We start from the raw sequence: 13,553 nt of genomic DNA on the forward strand, positions 1-13,553 counted from the left end.
ATTAACAGACAAGAAATCTGAAATAACAATTATAAATATTTTAAAAAATAAGTGGAAAGTATAAACATAATGGGTAAGAAGATGGAGAATTTCATTGGAGAAACAGAAACTCTAAATAAGAATCAATGGAAATTTCAGACCTAAAAAATATATGTATTTGAAATGAAGAAATCACTTCATAATGGACTGGATAAAGCAAAGGAAAGGATCAGCAAACTCAAAAACAGGTCAATGAGAAAATTATAAAACTGAAGTCCAAAGGAAAAAAACAATTTTAAACAGAATACAGCATCAGAGTGCTGTGAGGAAAAAACAAACAAACAAACAGTGTATATAAATACAATTATCCAAAAAGAAGAGGAAAGAGAGAATTGGAACAAAAAGAAGTATTTGAAGAAATGATGACCAGAATTTTCTAAATTTTGTGATACATACCAACCCATAGATCCAAGAAGCTCAATGAATCCCAAAGAGAATAAATACAAATAGTACAACTAAGCAAGTTATGGTAAAACCACTGAAAAACAAAGATGAGAGAAAATTTTAAAGCTGCCATAGAAAAGAGGAACATTAAATTTAAAGGAATAACCATAAGATTTACAGCAAACATCTCAACAATGTAAACATTGTTTATAGCAAACAATGGATTTCAGAAAACAATGGGATAACATTGTTTAGATGCTACAAGAAAAAAAATGGTCAATCTATAATTCTATATGCTATGAAAACATTATTCAAAAATGAAAGCAAAATAAAGACATTTTCAGAAAAACAAAAGAGAATATTCATCACCAGCAGACTGCACTAAAAAAAAAATACTAAAGGAAGCTCTTCAGGCTGAGGAACAGATGGAAGCCCAGATCTTTAGGAAGGAATAAAGAGTACAAAAAAGGGTAAATATTGGCAATCATATATATATATATATATATATATATATATATATATATATATATATTATAATATATAATATATATATTTATATATATATATATAAAATACTGAAAGCAAACAAATAATAGCATTGAACTGTAGGATTTATATCATATCCAGATATGAAATACAAGAAAAATAGCAGAAATAGTGGGAGAGGAAGTAAAAGGAATCATAGTTTCTAAGATTCTAACATTGTTAAATGTAATAATACTGATTAATATTAATTATATGATTTATTAAATGCAAAAAAATTAAGTATTATCATTGTAATTTCTACACTAGACATTTAAAAATAACATAAGAAGGTACAGTTTATAAAAGTCAACAAAAGAATAAAATGGAATGGTTAAAAATGCTTGATTAATTCAAAAGGAAACTGGAAATGAGGAACAAATATATGAGAAAGAAATCAGACACATAGTAAAAGGGCAAACATAAAGCCCGACATATCCTTAATTATACTAAATGTAAATACATGAAACACTTTAATTAAAAAAATTGTCCAGATAAAGAATCAAGTTCAAATTATACTTTTTTCAAAAGACAAACTTTAAATATAAGGACACAGTTTGAAAGTAAAAGGATGAAAAAAGGCATACCATATAAATGTTTATCAGAAAAAATTTGGTGTAACTGTATTCGTATCACACCAAAAGACTTTGAGACAAAGAATATTACTAGGAATAAATGGAATATGCTATAATGATAATAGTGTCCATTTATCAGGAAGACTCAAGAATCATAAATGCATATGCATCTAATAATAGAGCATATCCACCTAATAACAGAGCTTCAAAATACATGAAGCAAAAACTCACATAAATAAAAGAAATAAATCGACAATCACAGTTGTATACTTTAAGAAATATGTAGATTTGAAATATTACCACTACCTTGACCTAATTAATATTTATAGAAAACAATAGTCAAGATGCCTGGCTGGCTCAGTCAGTAGGGCATGCAACTCTTGATCTTGGGGTCATGAAATCAAACCCCACACTGGGTGTAGAGATTATTTAAATAAATGAATACTTTTTTAAAAACCAAGATTCAACACTTACAGAATATAACTTTTGTTAAAGTCACATGGAACAATCACCAAAATAATCCTATGCTGGGACATAAATCAAGTCTTGATAAATCCCAAAGAGTTAAAACCATATAGTATCTGTTCTCTGACCACAATGGATTAAAATAGAAATCATTAATAAAGCAAAACTTAAAAATCTCTAAAAATATAGGAATTAAGTAACTCTCTTTGTAACAACAAAAACAATAACTCCAAGTATCAAAGAAGAAATTTCAAGGAAATGAGAAAATATTTTGAACTGAAAAAACAGCACACTAAAAAAAAAAAAAAAAAAAAAAAAAAGAAAAAACAGCACACTAAAACCTATGGGATGAACCTAAAGCAATGCTTAGAGGAAAATATATAGCTTTAAAGGCATGTAAAAAATAATGGCCAATGATTCTACCACAAAAAGCTAAAAAAAACGTATATGTAACGCAAAGTAGTAGAAAGAAAATGAAAGAGCAAAAAAATCAAAGAGCAAAAAAATCAATTAAATAGAAAAAATAAAATTAACAGAGAAGTCCAACAAAACAGAAATTTGTTGTTATTTAAAATTAATAAAATTGGCTACTCTCTAGTAAGAATTATCAAGGCAAAAGGAGATAGAACACAATACTAATATGTGGAATAATAAGGAGATGCTACAGATGTTGAAAAAATGCATTATTACAGATTCTACAGATATTGAAAAGATAATAGGGGGATAATAGTGCAAAGAATTTGTTAATAGATTTGACAACTAAGAAGAAATTTAAAATATCCTTTGAAAAACACCACCTTAAAAAAAAAAAAGAAAAGAAAAACACCACCTTATGAAACTCATACAAGAAAGAGAAAAGTTCCATCTTTGTTAGTTGAATTTGTAGTTAAAAATTTATACAGATTAAACTTCAGACCCTGATGGCTTACTGATAGATTCTACCAAACATTTAAGGAACAAAATAATAGCACCACCAAGAATGTGAAAGGCAAGCCATATTCACAGCAAATGTATCTGTATTCAGAATATATAAGGAATAGAAAACAAATATATATAGCACATAATACATATTATACATATATAATACAGTAATAAGTCACTTTTTAAAGAGGAAAAGGACTTGAAAAGGAACTTCACAAAAGAAAACACTGAATGGCCAATAGATATAGGTAAAGATGCTCAATATCATTATTCATCATGAAAATGCAAATTAAAACCATAATGAGGTACCACTCTACACCCACCTGGAACAGCCAAAAGAGCTGGTGAGACTATGCAGCCACTAGGACCCATACACTGCTGATGAGATGTAAATTGACATAATCTCTATGGAAAAATGTCCATTTCTAATAAAGCTTCATGAACTCAAAAACAAAACCCAACATATACCTCATTTATTTTGAAAGCATGAGAAAGTCTGGCAACATGGAACCCACATTGGCCACAATAGGTTGAGGGAGTACACATGCCACTTCACCACAGATCCCACCACTTTCTATTGCTCACCCCCAACCCATCACACTCATTTCTGCTTCCTGCCTGCCCAGATCCAACTACCTTAGCACACAGGTCAGGATGGGAGCACTGAATGAGGGCACCACAGCAACCACCTACCCAGATAGCCAGTTAGCAGGCTCATCAGACTCTTGTTGTTTTTTTCCTGGCATTTGGAAGTAGGTCTCCTTCCTTCATACTGAGCCAACAATTCAATGAGGGCAGGAAGCCTCAAAAGAGAGATCCTGAACTTCTGAATAATAAAGACTGCTCAAGCAATTAATTGAAGAAATTAAAGAAATGTGACAGTATTTGCATTCCAACCTGGTGAAGCAGTTCATATTGATTACAATTTTTAATCATTTAGGCAAATCATGTGCAAACTCTGTTTTAACAGTAATGTGTACTCCCTGTTGCCCAGTTCCACCAGATACAGAGCTCTGTCTCTTAGCTGTTCTGGCGAACACAATGGGCAGGAAGCTGACAATGGTGGACCTGGGAATCATGTCCACAAGCTGGGGTCATCAGCCTACTGGCCTGGCACCTTTTGGTTGCAGACTCGTGATATTCCAGTAATTTGCCTACTGGTCTGGCCCAGCCTTAACATGTTAGAACAGATATTGGCCAAATCAGGGGGACAGGGTTAACAGGCCTGTGGGACGTCTGGGAAGAGCATGATGGAAGGGGCCATGGCTAACGGATTAGGAGTAGGACTCATGAGGCAGTACCTATTTACCAGCCAGCATGAAAATTTGTAGTATTTCTTAAGCAGCCTTATCATATCAGTGGTACCAGGCCAGAGCTCCTGCCAGCTCTTGAGAGCCAAATATGGGCACCTCTTCCTAATTCCTCAGCTAGTGACACCACCATGGTGGCTCAAAACTAGCCAGAGTGGGGGTGTTTACACCATGGAGATTGGCAGGTACTACAAAACAGCACTCCCTCCCCACTGCCGACCACCTCTAGACACCCGTTCTTCCACACACTCCTGGGTCAGACTATCCCCACTAGTCCATCTTATTTATATTCCATTTTGCAGATGAGCAACTGAGGTGCAGAGAAGTCAAATGACTTGCCCAAGGCCACTTAGCTATTGGCTATTCAGCCTTTAAGTGGCAGAGCTGAGTTCAAACTTGATTGTTTAGGGGCTCCTGGGGCACTCAGTACGTTAAACGTCTGCCTCTTCATTTTGGCTCAGGTCGTGATCTCAGGGTCATGAGATTGAGCCCTGTGTCGGGCTCCATGTAGCAACCTAGGTGCCAGGGGTGCAGGGTGAGCCATTTTCTCTCCCCCGCCCTCCCTCTCCAAAAACAAAAAAACCAAACGTGATCGTTTAGAGCCAGAGTCCATACGCCTCACCTCTATATTACACTGTCCTGCTGCACTTCTTTCTCACTCAAAAGCTTCAGTGGGCTATGGGCTCTCTGTCACCCACGAAAGCAGAGCCCAAATGACTAGCTATAGAAAATCTGACTTCAATTCCTCACAGGCAGGGAAGACCCAGGCCTCCAGAAGTGTACTCCATTGTTCAGGTTGCACTCTTTAAGGAGGATGTTTGCATCTAAGAAAAGCCATCCTCACCTCCCCCAATCCCTAGAAATGTGCCTAATGATGCCTTCTAAAATGCAAGGCTGAGTTTTCATTACACTAACAGGTGAACCATCCATATGTGGTATTAGTGGTAATGAATGGGTATTCACATCCCTCCTGAAGCTATAGTGGACCCCTGTCCTGCCTTCCTTACTCAGGTACTGGGTGCAGAAACCCATCTGGACCCCTTGGAAAATCCTGGCCTGGCCCTGGGCACAATGATCTCATCCAGTCCCAGCCCCAGCCCTACATGTGGACCTGAGAAGGTTTCTGGGAGATTCTGGCTACCGGCACCAAGACCAGATGGCCAGAGAGATTACTACAATTTGATTTCCACAAAATCCATAAACTTGGATGAGCTAATGTTCCTTCATATGCATTATCTTGTAATCTAAGGGAAAGTTGTGCAGAGCAAAGAGCCTAGCCCTCTCTACCTGTACAGGCCCCCATGTGCAGTACACTCCCTGGTCTCCCGGGAGGGGGTCATAAGGGCCAAGGAGCCTGTCACCATGGCCATGCGGGTTCCTCAGAGCCTGGAATTTGGAGACAAGAAGGGAGAATCCTAGGTTCTCAGAGCCTTCCAGAAGGGATTGGATCTCATGCTGAGGCCAGGCAGACTCCACATGGTGTCTGAACAGAAGTCCCAGGCTGGGAGTCAGGCCTCCCTGGGGTCTCTTGCCTTTGCCTCTGGCTCTGCATGAGATCCAAGACTAGAGATGCCTCATCACACTAAAATGTAAAGGATCTCAGCTTCTCCATCCACTGACCTAGAGAATCCAGCCAGCATCACTTCTTGTCACATCAGGAGCTGTTGCTCGCCAGATGGAATCACTCGAGGCCACCCTGAGGCAGGTGACCACCCTCTTGACTATGTCCAATACACCGGGGTGTCCTCCTGCCTCACAAGGACTTGAAGTCCCTGCTCTGCCACTCACTAGGTGTAGGACAAGGGCGATGCCACTTCACATCCCCATCTCTTGGCTTCCCTTGTCCGCCAGGAATGCTGATACAGCCCTGCCTTCCTCAGGCCTGTTGCAAAGTCCACATAAGTGGCCCTGCCTTCTTCAGGCCTGTTGCAAAGTCCACATAAGTGTGGGACACTGGACAACAGAGGACATGGCACACAGTCTGCTTGAAGTAAAAAGATGCAAAAATGAATCAAATACCTGTGAAAATATTTGGATGCTGGCATTATTACTTATTTCCCCTGGCTGTGTCTTCCCTCTCAAATTTTACCTCCCCTGAGTTCCCACAACCTCCCTATAATTCTGCCTAACTCTTATGAGCTCATTTAATGCGTTAATGCCTTAGTTGATGACTTCGGCCTCACCATATCATTGCATGTTTGCATTGGCCTTCAATGCCTTAACTCCGTTTGCAACAAGTAGGTGGCCCCTCAGAGGCATACGCGTGCAGGGAGACTCTGCGGAGGGGCCCCATGTGCCTTGTGAAGCCACGGGGCAGCACAGCTTTTGGCCTGGAGAATCTGGGGCTGTGTATGCATTTGTGTGTAGAGCCTCCCTGTGGACAACACATGTACTGTCTGGGACCCACCCCTAATCACCAGCCCACCACAGCCCCTACCAGCATTGTAAATCCAGCCTCTTTATGTTGCAGATGAGAAAGCCAAGGTTCACATGGAGGCTTGTTCACATGGAGGCACTTGTTCAAGATCAGATGGTTTCTTAGACATTCTATAGACTGGAATAAGCAATGGGTAACAGTTGCTCATGATTCCCTAGGCAAGAATGCTGAAACAAAGAACAGCTTGCCCCAATCAGTTTCTGAAGCAGGGATTTAGATTTGGGGGCCCATGCTCAGAGCACAGGTGCACCCAAACCATTAGGGAAAGAGAGACATCTCCATTTTCTCTGATTTATCTCAGGCACTGAGAGTCTCTGTGTTTCTGAAATCATATCTAGTCTACTAATGCAAAATCTGGTTACACATTAGGCTCCAAGAAAGTTTCCATGACTCAGCCAAGGGCTGTTCATGCTCCACTCTCCACATGGGCTCTGGCTGGGATGACCTGGATCTCATGAGGCTGGGTTCACTGCTGTCATCTGCGACCCATCCAGGGAGGGCTGAAAATGCCCCCAAGCCACTCAGTCCAGGAATACAACAAGCTCTGTCCCCACTATATGCTGGAACAGGGAGGAGGGGCCGTTGTACTCATTTATTCAACAAATACCCAACACATTCTCCAGGCCAGCATTTGATCCAACCAAGATCTGAGCACAGTTGGAAGAAAGTCTGTTGGTTAGGGAAGAGACTATTCCCAAGTGTGGATGTCAGCAGAGCAGCCAGTCGGGTCCAGTTAGGGAAAAGCCACCCGTGCCAAATAGTTAGGAAGAGGGAATTTAATCCAGGGAACTACTTACACAGGTGTTTGAAAAGACTGAACAAAAACAGAGGATGGGGAAACAGTCCAGAGATGAGCAAGAGTAGAGGTTACCACCACCCCTGGAGTGGAAGGACAGAGGAAGGAAGTGGTGCTGCCAGGAGTCCTGATCAACCTGCAGGAATTGGAATCAAGAAGAAGGCTGCTAGTGGAAGGTGGGACTACAGAGAGCATGCTGGGAGTGCCACCTATGCAAAGAATGAGAAGAAACACTTGATCCTCCCTCCACTTTCCCATCTCTCGCCAGTACCTCATACTGGCCAAACCCAACTGGAACCCAGTGGCAAGGAAGCTTGGAAAACTCAATTTTCAGGGGTCAGCACCCACCTCAATGCATGCACATGCATGCATGCACACACGCTACAGAGCACAGCAGGAAAGTATGAGGAGCGGATCTGAGAGCAACAGGCAAATGACCCAAGCAGCATGTGAGGTGAATATTCAAGTCTGAGTGTGATGTGAATGCTCAAGAATGCGCATGTGCATTATCTATTTCAAAGGTCCATGTGTATAGAATGTGCATGTGCTTCTTTTGGGGTGACTGTTCAAGGGTGTGTGTGTGTGTGTATCAGATGGATTTCAAGGGTTTGTATAAATGTGTGATAGGAGCCAGCATCCAAGGGCTTGTATGTGATGTGAGTGTTCAAGGGTATGTGTATGTGTGATGAGAATATTTAAAGCTCTTGGGGTATGTGTGTGTGCTGGGAATGTTCAAAGAGGTGTGTGTGTGCTGGGAATGCTCAAAGCTGTGTGTATGTGTGATGTGAATGTTCAAAGCTGTGTGGCATGATGTTCAAGGGTGTGGGGGGTGGTGTGTGTGTGTGGCTGTGTGAGAGACTGATGAGAAATGGGGATGGCAGAAAGGAAGTATACTAAAATGTTCTTTATGGACGTGGTAGAAAATGTGGCCGTGTGTCTCTGTCAGGGATGGATATGTATACAAAACATGTCATTGTCATGTATGCACACAAAATGGCTATGAGGATGGTGTTCAGAGAAGGATGTATATGAATAGGAATATAAGGACGATCATTTTTTTTTAAACAAACATACTTTTCCATCCAAATGAGTGTCACCTGCTCCAAAGCAGTCACCTTCTAAAAAGTTAAATTCTTATTTTATTTTATTTTTTTTAAGATTTTATTTGTTTATTCATGAGAGACACAGAGAGAGAGAGAAAGAGAGAGAGAAGTAGAGACACAAGCAGGCTCCATGCAAGGAGCTCGATGTGGGACTCGATCCCGGACTCCAGGATCACACTCTGGGCCTAAGGCAGGCACTAAACTGCTGAGCCACCCAGGGATCCCCCAAATTCTTATTTTATTGATGCAGCTACAGTTCAGTGAAGTTTTTGGAACTGCTTTCAGACAGTTTGTGTGCCATACATAAAATCTACAATCATTGCTACAATCACTCCATATTCTTACTGGCTGAGGCTAGAATTACCCAACTTAATCACTTATTCACTCCCATCTCTGACTTAAGAATTTTCCTAAACCCAAATCTCTCCTCTTAAAAAAAAAAATGTGCTAATTTGTCACCCTTAAGACCAAGTCTCTTTGGGGTGTATGAGCTAAAACATATGCTTCATTGCTTGATAATTAGCCAGTGCAGATGAGAGTGTGCAGGGAGCTACAGAAACAAGTGGGAACCAGATAAATACCCATAGAATCACATCATATAAACCTTTGACTTCTAAGAATTCAAAATACTATTCAGGGATTTTAAAGGTGAGACTAATAATGTGTAAACAGTATGGGCATTTCCATCCACTGTAAATGAGGCTACTGCTCCCATGGGCTCCTGCTCTGGAGTAAGCCTGCAATGGGTAAGGCATCTCCACCTTGGATATTGAAAGCCTATCTTTGTGTGAGCATCTCATGAAAAGAACCTTCATGTTCCTCCAAACTGCCCCCAATTTGGGCCCTTCCTCAGGGTACATACACCTGCAGTCAATTTCCCCTTGGTAACAGGTATGGGAGTCCTAGTATTTTATATGACCTAGCCCCTGAGCACAAGCCACCAGTTAATCTTGTGCTCAACCAAATAAACCATGATTGGTTCCATCACTGGAAGAAACACCAGCAAAATCTTTCTAAATGATGGTTCAGTAGTAGCTTTGCACATGATTTGTGCACTGACTTTAGAATCCAGCCCCCGGGAGAAGATGTGGCTTCACCATAATAAGAGATGATGGAACCCATTCTCTTGGTTGGCAGGATGGAAGGATGGAAGTCATCCTTCAGACAACACAACTGTTAAGCGTCTTTAAGACATTGCAAAATAATTCCCACATGTACCGTACTCCAGCCTCACAGAACTTCTTTCAGGCCTCTGTGGGCACATGTTCCCCACTCCTTCTACTCCCCCAGCTCAGTCCTCCTTATTCTTCAGGCCTCAGCTTAGCCATGTGTGTCCCAGAGGCCCTTACTGGGCCCAAGACCAGCCTCTTGGGTTCCCATGGCACAGTTCCCTTTTGCTAGTTGATGGGTCTGTTTCCTGCCACCACCCTCAGCACTAAACCGTCGAGAAGACGTTGGCCAGGAGTATTTTGATCAACATTTTATCCTCAGTGCTTGGCAATCAAACCATCTCCTCCACAAATATTTGCTGAATGGTCAGTGAAATGTTTCAGGGATTCACTTTGATGTTTGATAATCCTAAACGTCAAGGAAGTCTTCTCATGTTGTAGTCTCCCTGAAATCCCTCCTGCTGCATTTCAAGCTTAATGCCTCTGAGCCAAAGGAGACTGATTGACTTCCCTTGTAGAAGTAACATGCAGACTTGAGGATCACTACTCTTATCATTCTCTAAGTTCAATGGTTTCAAGCTCTGTTCAGTCTCATTGTTCTCAACTCCAAATCTTCTTCCTATGCTCCCAAACTACTCCTGTTCGGGCCTTTCCGGCAGCAGGCAGCCCCTTGGTGACAGGTGTGGGAACTCAATGATACAAAGACAGCTGTCTAGGCAGCATGGGGCAGTGGGTGGCTTTGGGTTCGATCTTGGCTCCACCACACATTGGCTACGAGGCTGTGTCCCTTCACCTCCCCAAGATTGCTGCCACATGGGGCTGACAGGAGAATTGAATGAAGCAGAGTACGGAACATGCCCTGCATCTGGGCTGGCCAGTGGCACGTCAGCTTCAGGTTGCCCCTTGGCCCCAGGGGACATGGCACTGGGGTTCTGCAAGGCCTGGGCAGGGAGCCTCTCCAGGCAGTGGCCTGAGGCCAGGTGCAGGGAGATTGCAAGGGACAAAGTGGTTGTCAAGCAAATTCTGCCACCTTGTGGTGCTCGTGCGTAAGATGCAACCCCGCCTGGATCCTGAAGCCCTGCCTCACCCCTCTCCACCTCTACTGCTGCTTAGTGTGGGGTGTCCTCTCTCTTCTTAGCCCTGTCTATCCCAAGGCATCTTGACCTGGAGGTGTCCTGGAGGTGTCCTGCCAAACCCTGTAGTCTCAGGATGTTCCCAGTTTTGCCAACAGTCCTGTTATCCTCAGTGGCCCTCATGTGATTCTATTAGAGCCAATTTCTCCCTCTGGGCCAACAGAGAACCTGGGGATCTCTCTCCCCACATTAGCCCCTTCTTCAGCCCCCTAGCAGATACTCGGGGCCTGGATATCTTCAGAAAATTAATGGTGTGTCTGTGCTGCCAAATCTTCTCAACAAAATCTAGTGCTGGCTCCTCCGTCCATTTGAGGATGACTTGGGTTAGGGTAGCTGATGTGTGTGCATGTCTGTGCATGTGTGTGTGTGTGCACATATGTGTACATGCACACGCACCTATTCCTTGCTCTGGACTAGTAAGTAATGCCCTCTCTGGCCATCCATAACCCGATTCGCAGGGCACCCCCAGGGCCAGGCCCTCAGCTGCAGCAGTGATTCAGCTGCCTGGACCTATCCCTGAGCCTGTCTATTCTGGACTCCTCTCCTGGAAGCAAGAAGAGCAATTCCCCCCTTCCCTTCCTGTGGGCTTCACACTGACATTCCAAGGCAGGTGGGAGGTGACAGATAGCCTGCAGGGGCTGGCTATCATCCAGGCTTCTAGGAAATAAATACAGCAGAGAAGGGGGCATGGAAGCTGCCCTAATATTTTAGGCAAACAGCCTTTAACTTGCTGTGTGTGCCTGCAGCTTAGTGATCTGTGAGCTCTTAATAATTGGGTTGGTGACCTTTTAGCTGTGTGTTCCCCCCTGCTGGGGTAACAGAACAGGACTGCAAGTCCATCCTGTTGTCAGTGCTCCGAAGGCCAGCACCTAACCATGGCTCTGGACTGCCTGGTCCAGGGTGGGACAAGGCTGGCATGTCCAGCCAGCTGCATGTGGTTAGGGGGCTGACCTGCCACCCACCCATTTTGAAATCGTCTGCTGAAATCCATCAATCTCCAGTTTCCCATGTCCCTTTACAAATAGGTCAGAAACACTTGTTTGCTACAAGGCATCACCTGGAAAAGGTGAGACTGGGAGCTGCAAAAGCTAAAGATGATACAGGTGGGTTTGGGAGCATTCAGGAGCCGAAATACGTTGGAAGGGGCAAACATTTGCTTAGTGTTTACAACAAGCCAGACACAGTGTGAAGTATTCTCACATAAATTATCAGAATACCTGAGAAAGAGGATCATCTTCCTCTTATGGATGAGAAAGGTTAAGTCAAGAAAACTTAAGAACTAGCTTTGTGCATAGATCTGAGTTCAAGTGCTGATCCAGGACTTACTAGTGAGTCACCCTAAGCAAGTTAACTAAACTCCCTATTTTCTCATCTATAAACCAGGGCTCATGATGTCTAGTTTATATAGAAACGTAAGGTGTAGGTAGGGTCCCGAGTACAGCTTCTCCACTTGGCCAGTAGCACGAGCAACTTGTGTAAAAGGTGATTTCAGGATGGAGAAAGCAAGTCTAAGTGAGAGAATGTCTTTTATTTTTTTAAAGGTTGTATTTATTTGAGAGAAAGAGAGAGTGCACACATGCACATGAGAATGAGGGGGTACTTGGGGAAGCGGAGAGAGGGAGGGACAAGCCTACTCAGAGCACTCATGAGAGCAGAGCCCAACACAGAGCTCCCCAACTCACAACCCTGAGATCATGACCTGAGCCTAAATCAAAAGTTGGAGGATCAACTGACTGCACCACTCAGGCACCCCAAGAATGTCTTTAAGATAGGGTCAGGAGGCCACAAGGGTGGAGAAACTTATGCCCATCCTTATCAGAGGAACTAGGAACTTTTTGCCAGTGACAAGCCCTCAGCCAGGACTTCCCTTACTCACCACAATCATCTGTTCTTCACTCTGAAAACAGCCAATTCAACCCTTCATTTGCATATTGGCCCAACCAACCCCAGTTAACCTAGTTTCCTTTTTTTAAAAAAGATTTTACTTATTTGAGAGAGAGGAGTTGGTGGGGAGGGGCAGAAGGAAGATCAGTCTCCTTGCAGGGAACCCCATGCTGGCACGCACTGGTCCCAGGACTCTGAGAAGGCAAGAAGTTTTAACTGACTGAGCCACCTAAGTAAGTGCCCCCTAGTTAACCTAGTTTCAATCCCCGTTTTACATAGAGGACCTGAATGAGAGCTGTACTTGTGACCTTTTGCCTTTTTCACTCTGCCCCTTCTTTGTCTTCCTCAGGATGCAGTAAGGTTTTTACCTGAGACCGTGTATCCCAAATGGCAGAACTAACTACCCAAATAATTTGCAGTTTGCTTAAATTTTCAGTGAATTCCTTCTCCGTTGACACTACCTAAGGTCAAAAGAAATTCAAACCCAGGTTTCCTGACTCCTAAGTTCAGTGCTCAAGGAGGAGGAGTGATTCATTTAAATAATTTTTTTAAGGGTGGCCATGAGGCAGGCTCTGTCCTAGGACTCAGAAGTTCAGTTAGGTGTAGGAGGCAGACAACTCATTGTCTTATAAAGTGCTAAGTCTAGAAGCACCTACATGGTGCAGAAAAGGTACAGAGGGAAGTACTCTTGAGGCTGGGTTACTAGGAAAACAAGTTTTTTTAAGAGTGGTTAATATTTTCTCCATAGTAATAGCAAAGGTAAAAAAAACGGAAGTGACTAAAAATCACTTGGGAAGGCAAGGCACCAGGTAGGC

The sequence above is a fragment of the Vulpes vulpes genome, chromosome 14 (genome assembly GCF_048418805.1).
Source record: "Vulpes vulpes isolate BD-2025 chromosome 14, VulVul3, whole genome shotgun sequence".
Classification (NCBI taxonomy): domain Eukaryota; kingdom Metazoa; phylum Chordata; class Mammalia; order Carnivora; family Canidae; genus Vulpes; species Vulpes vulpes.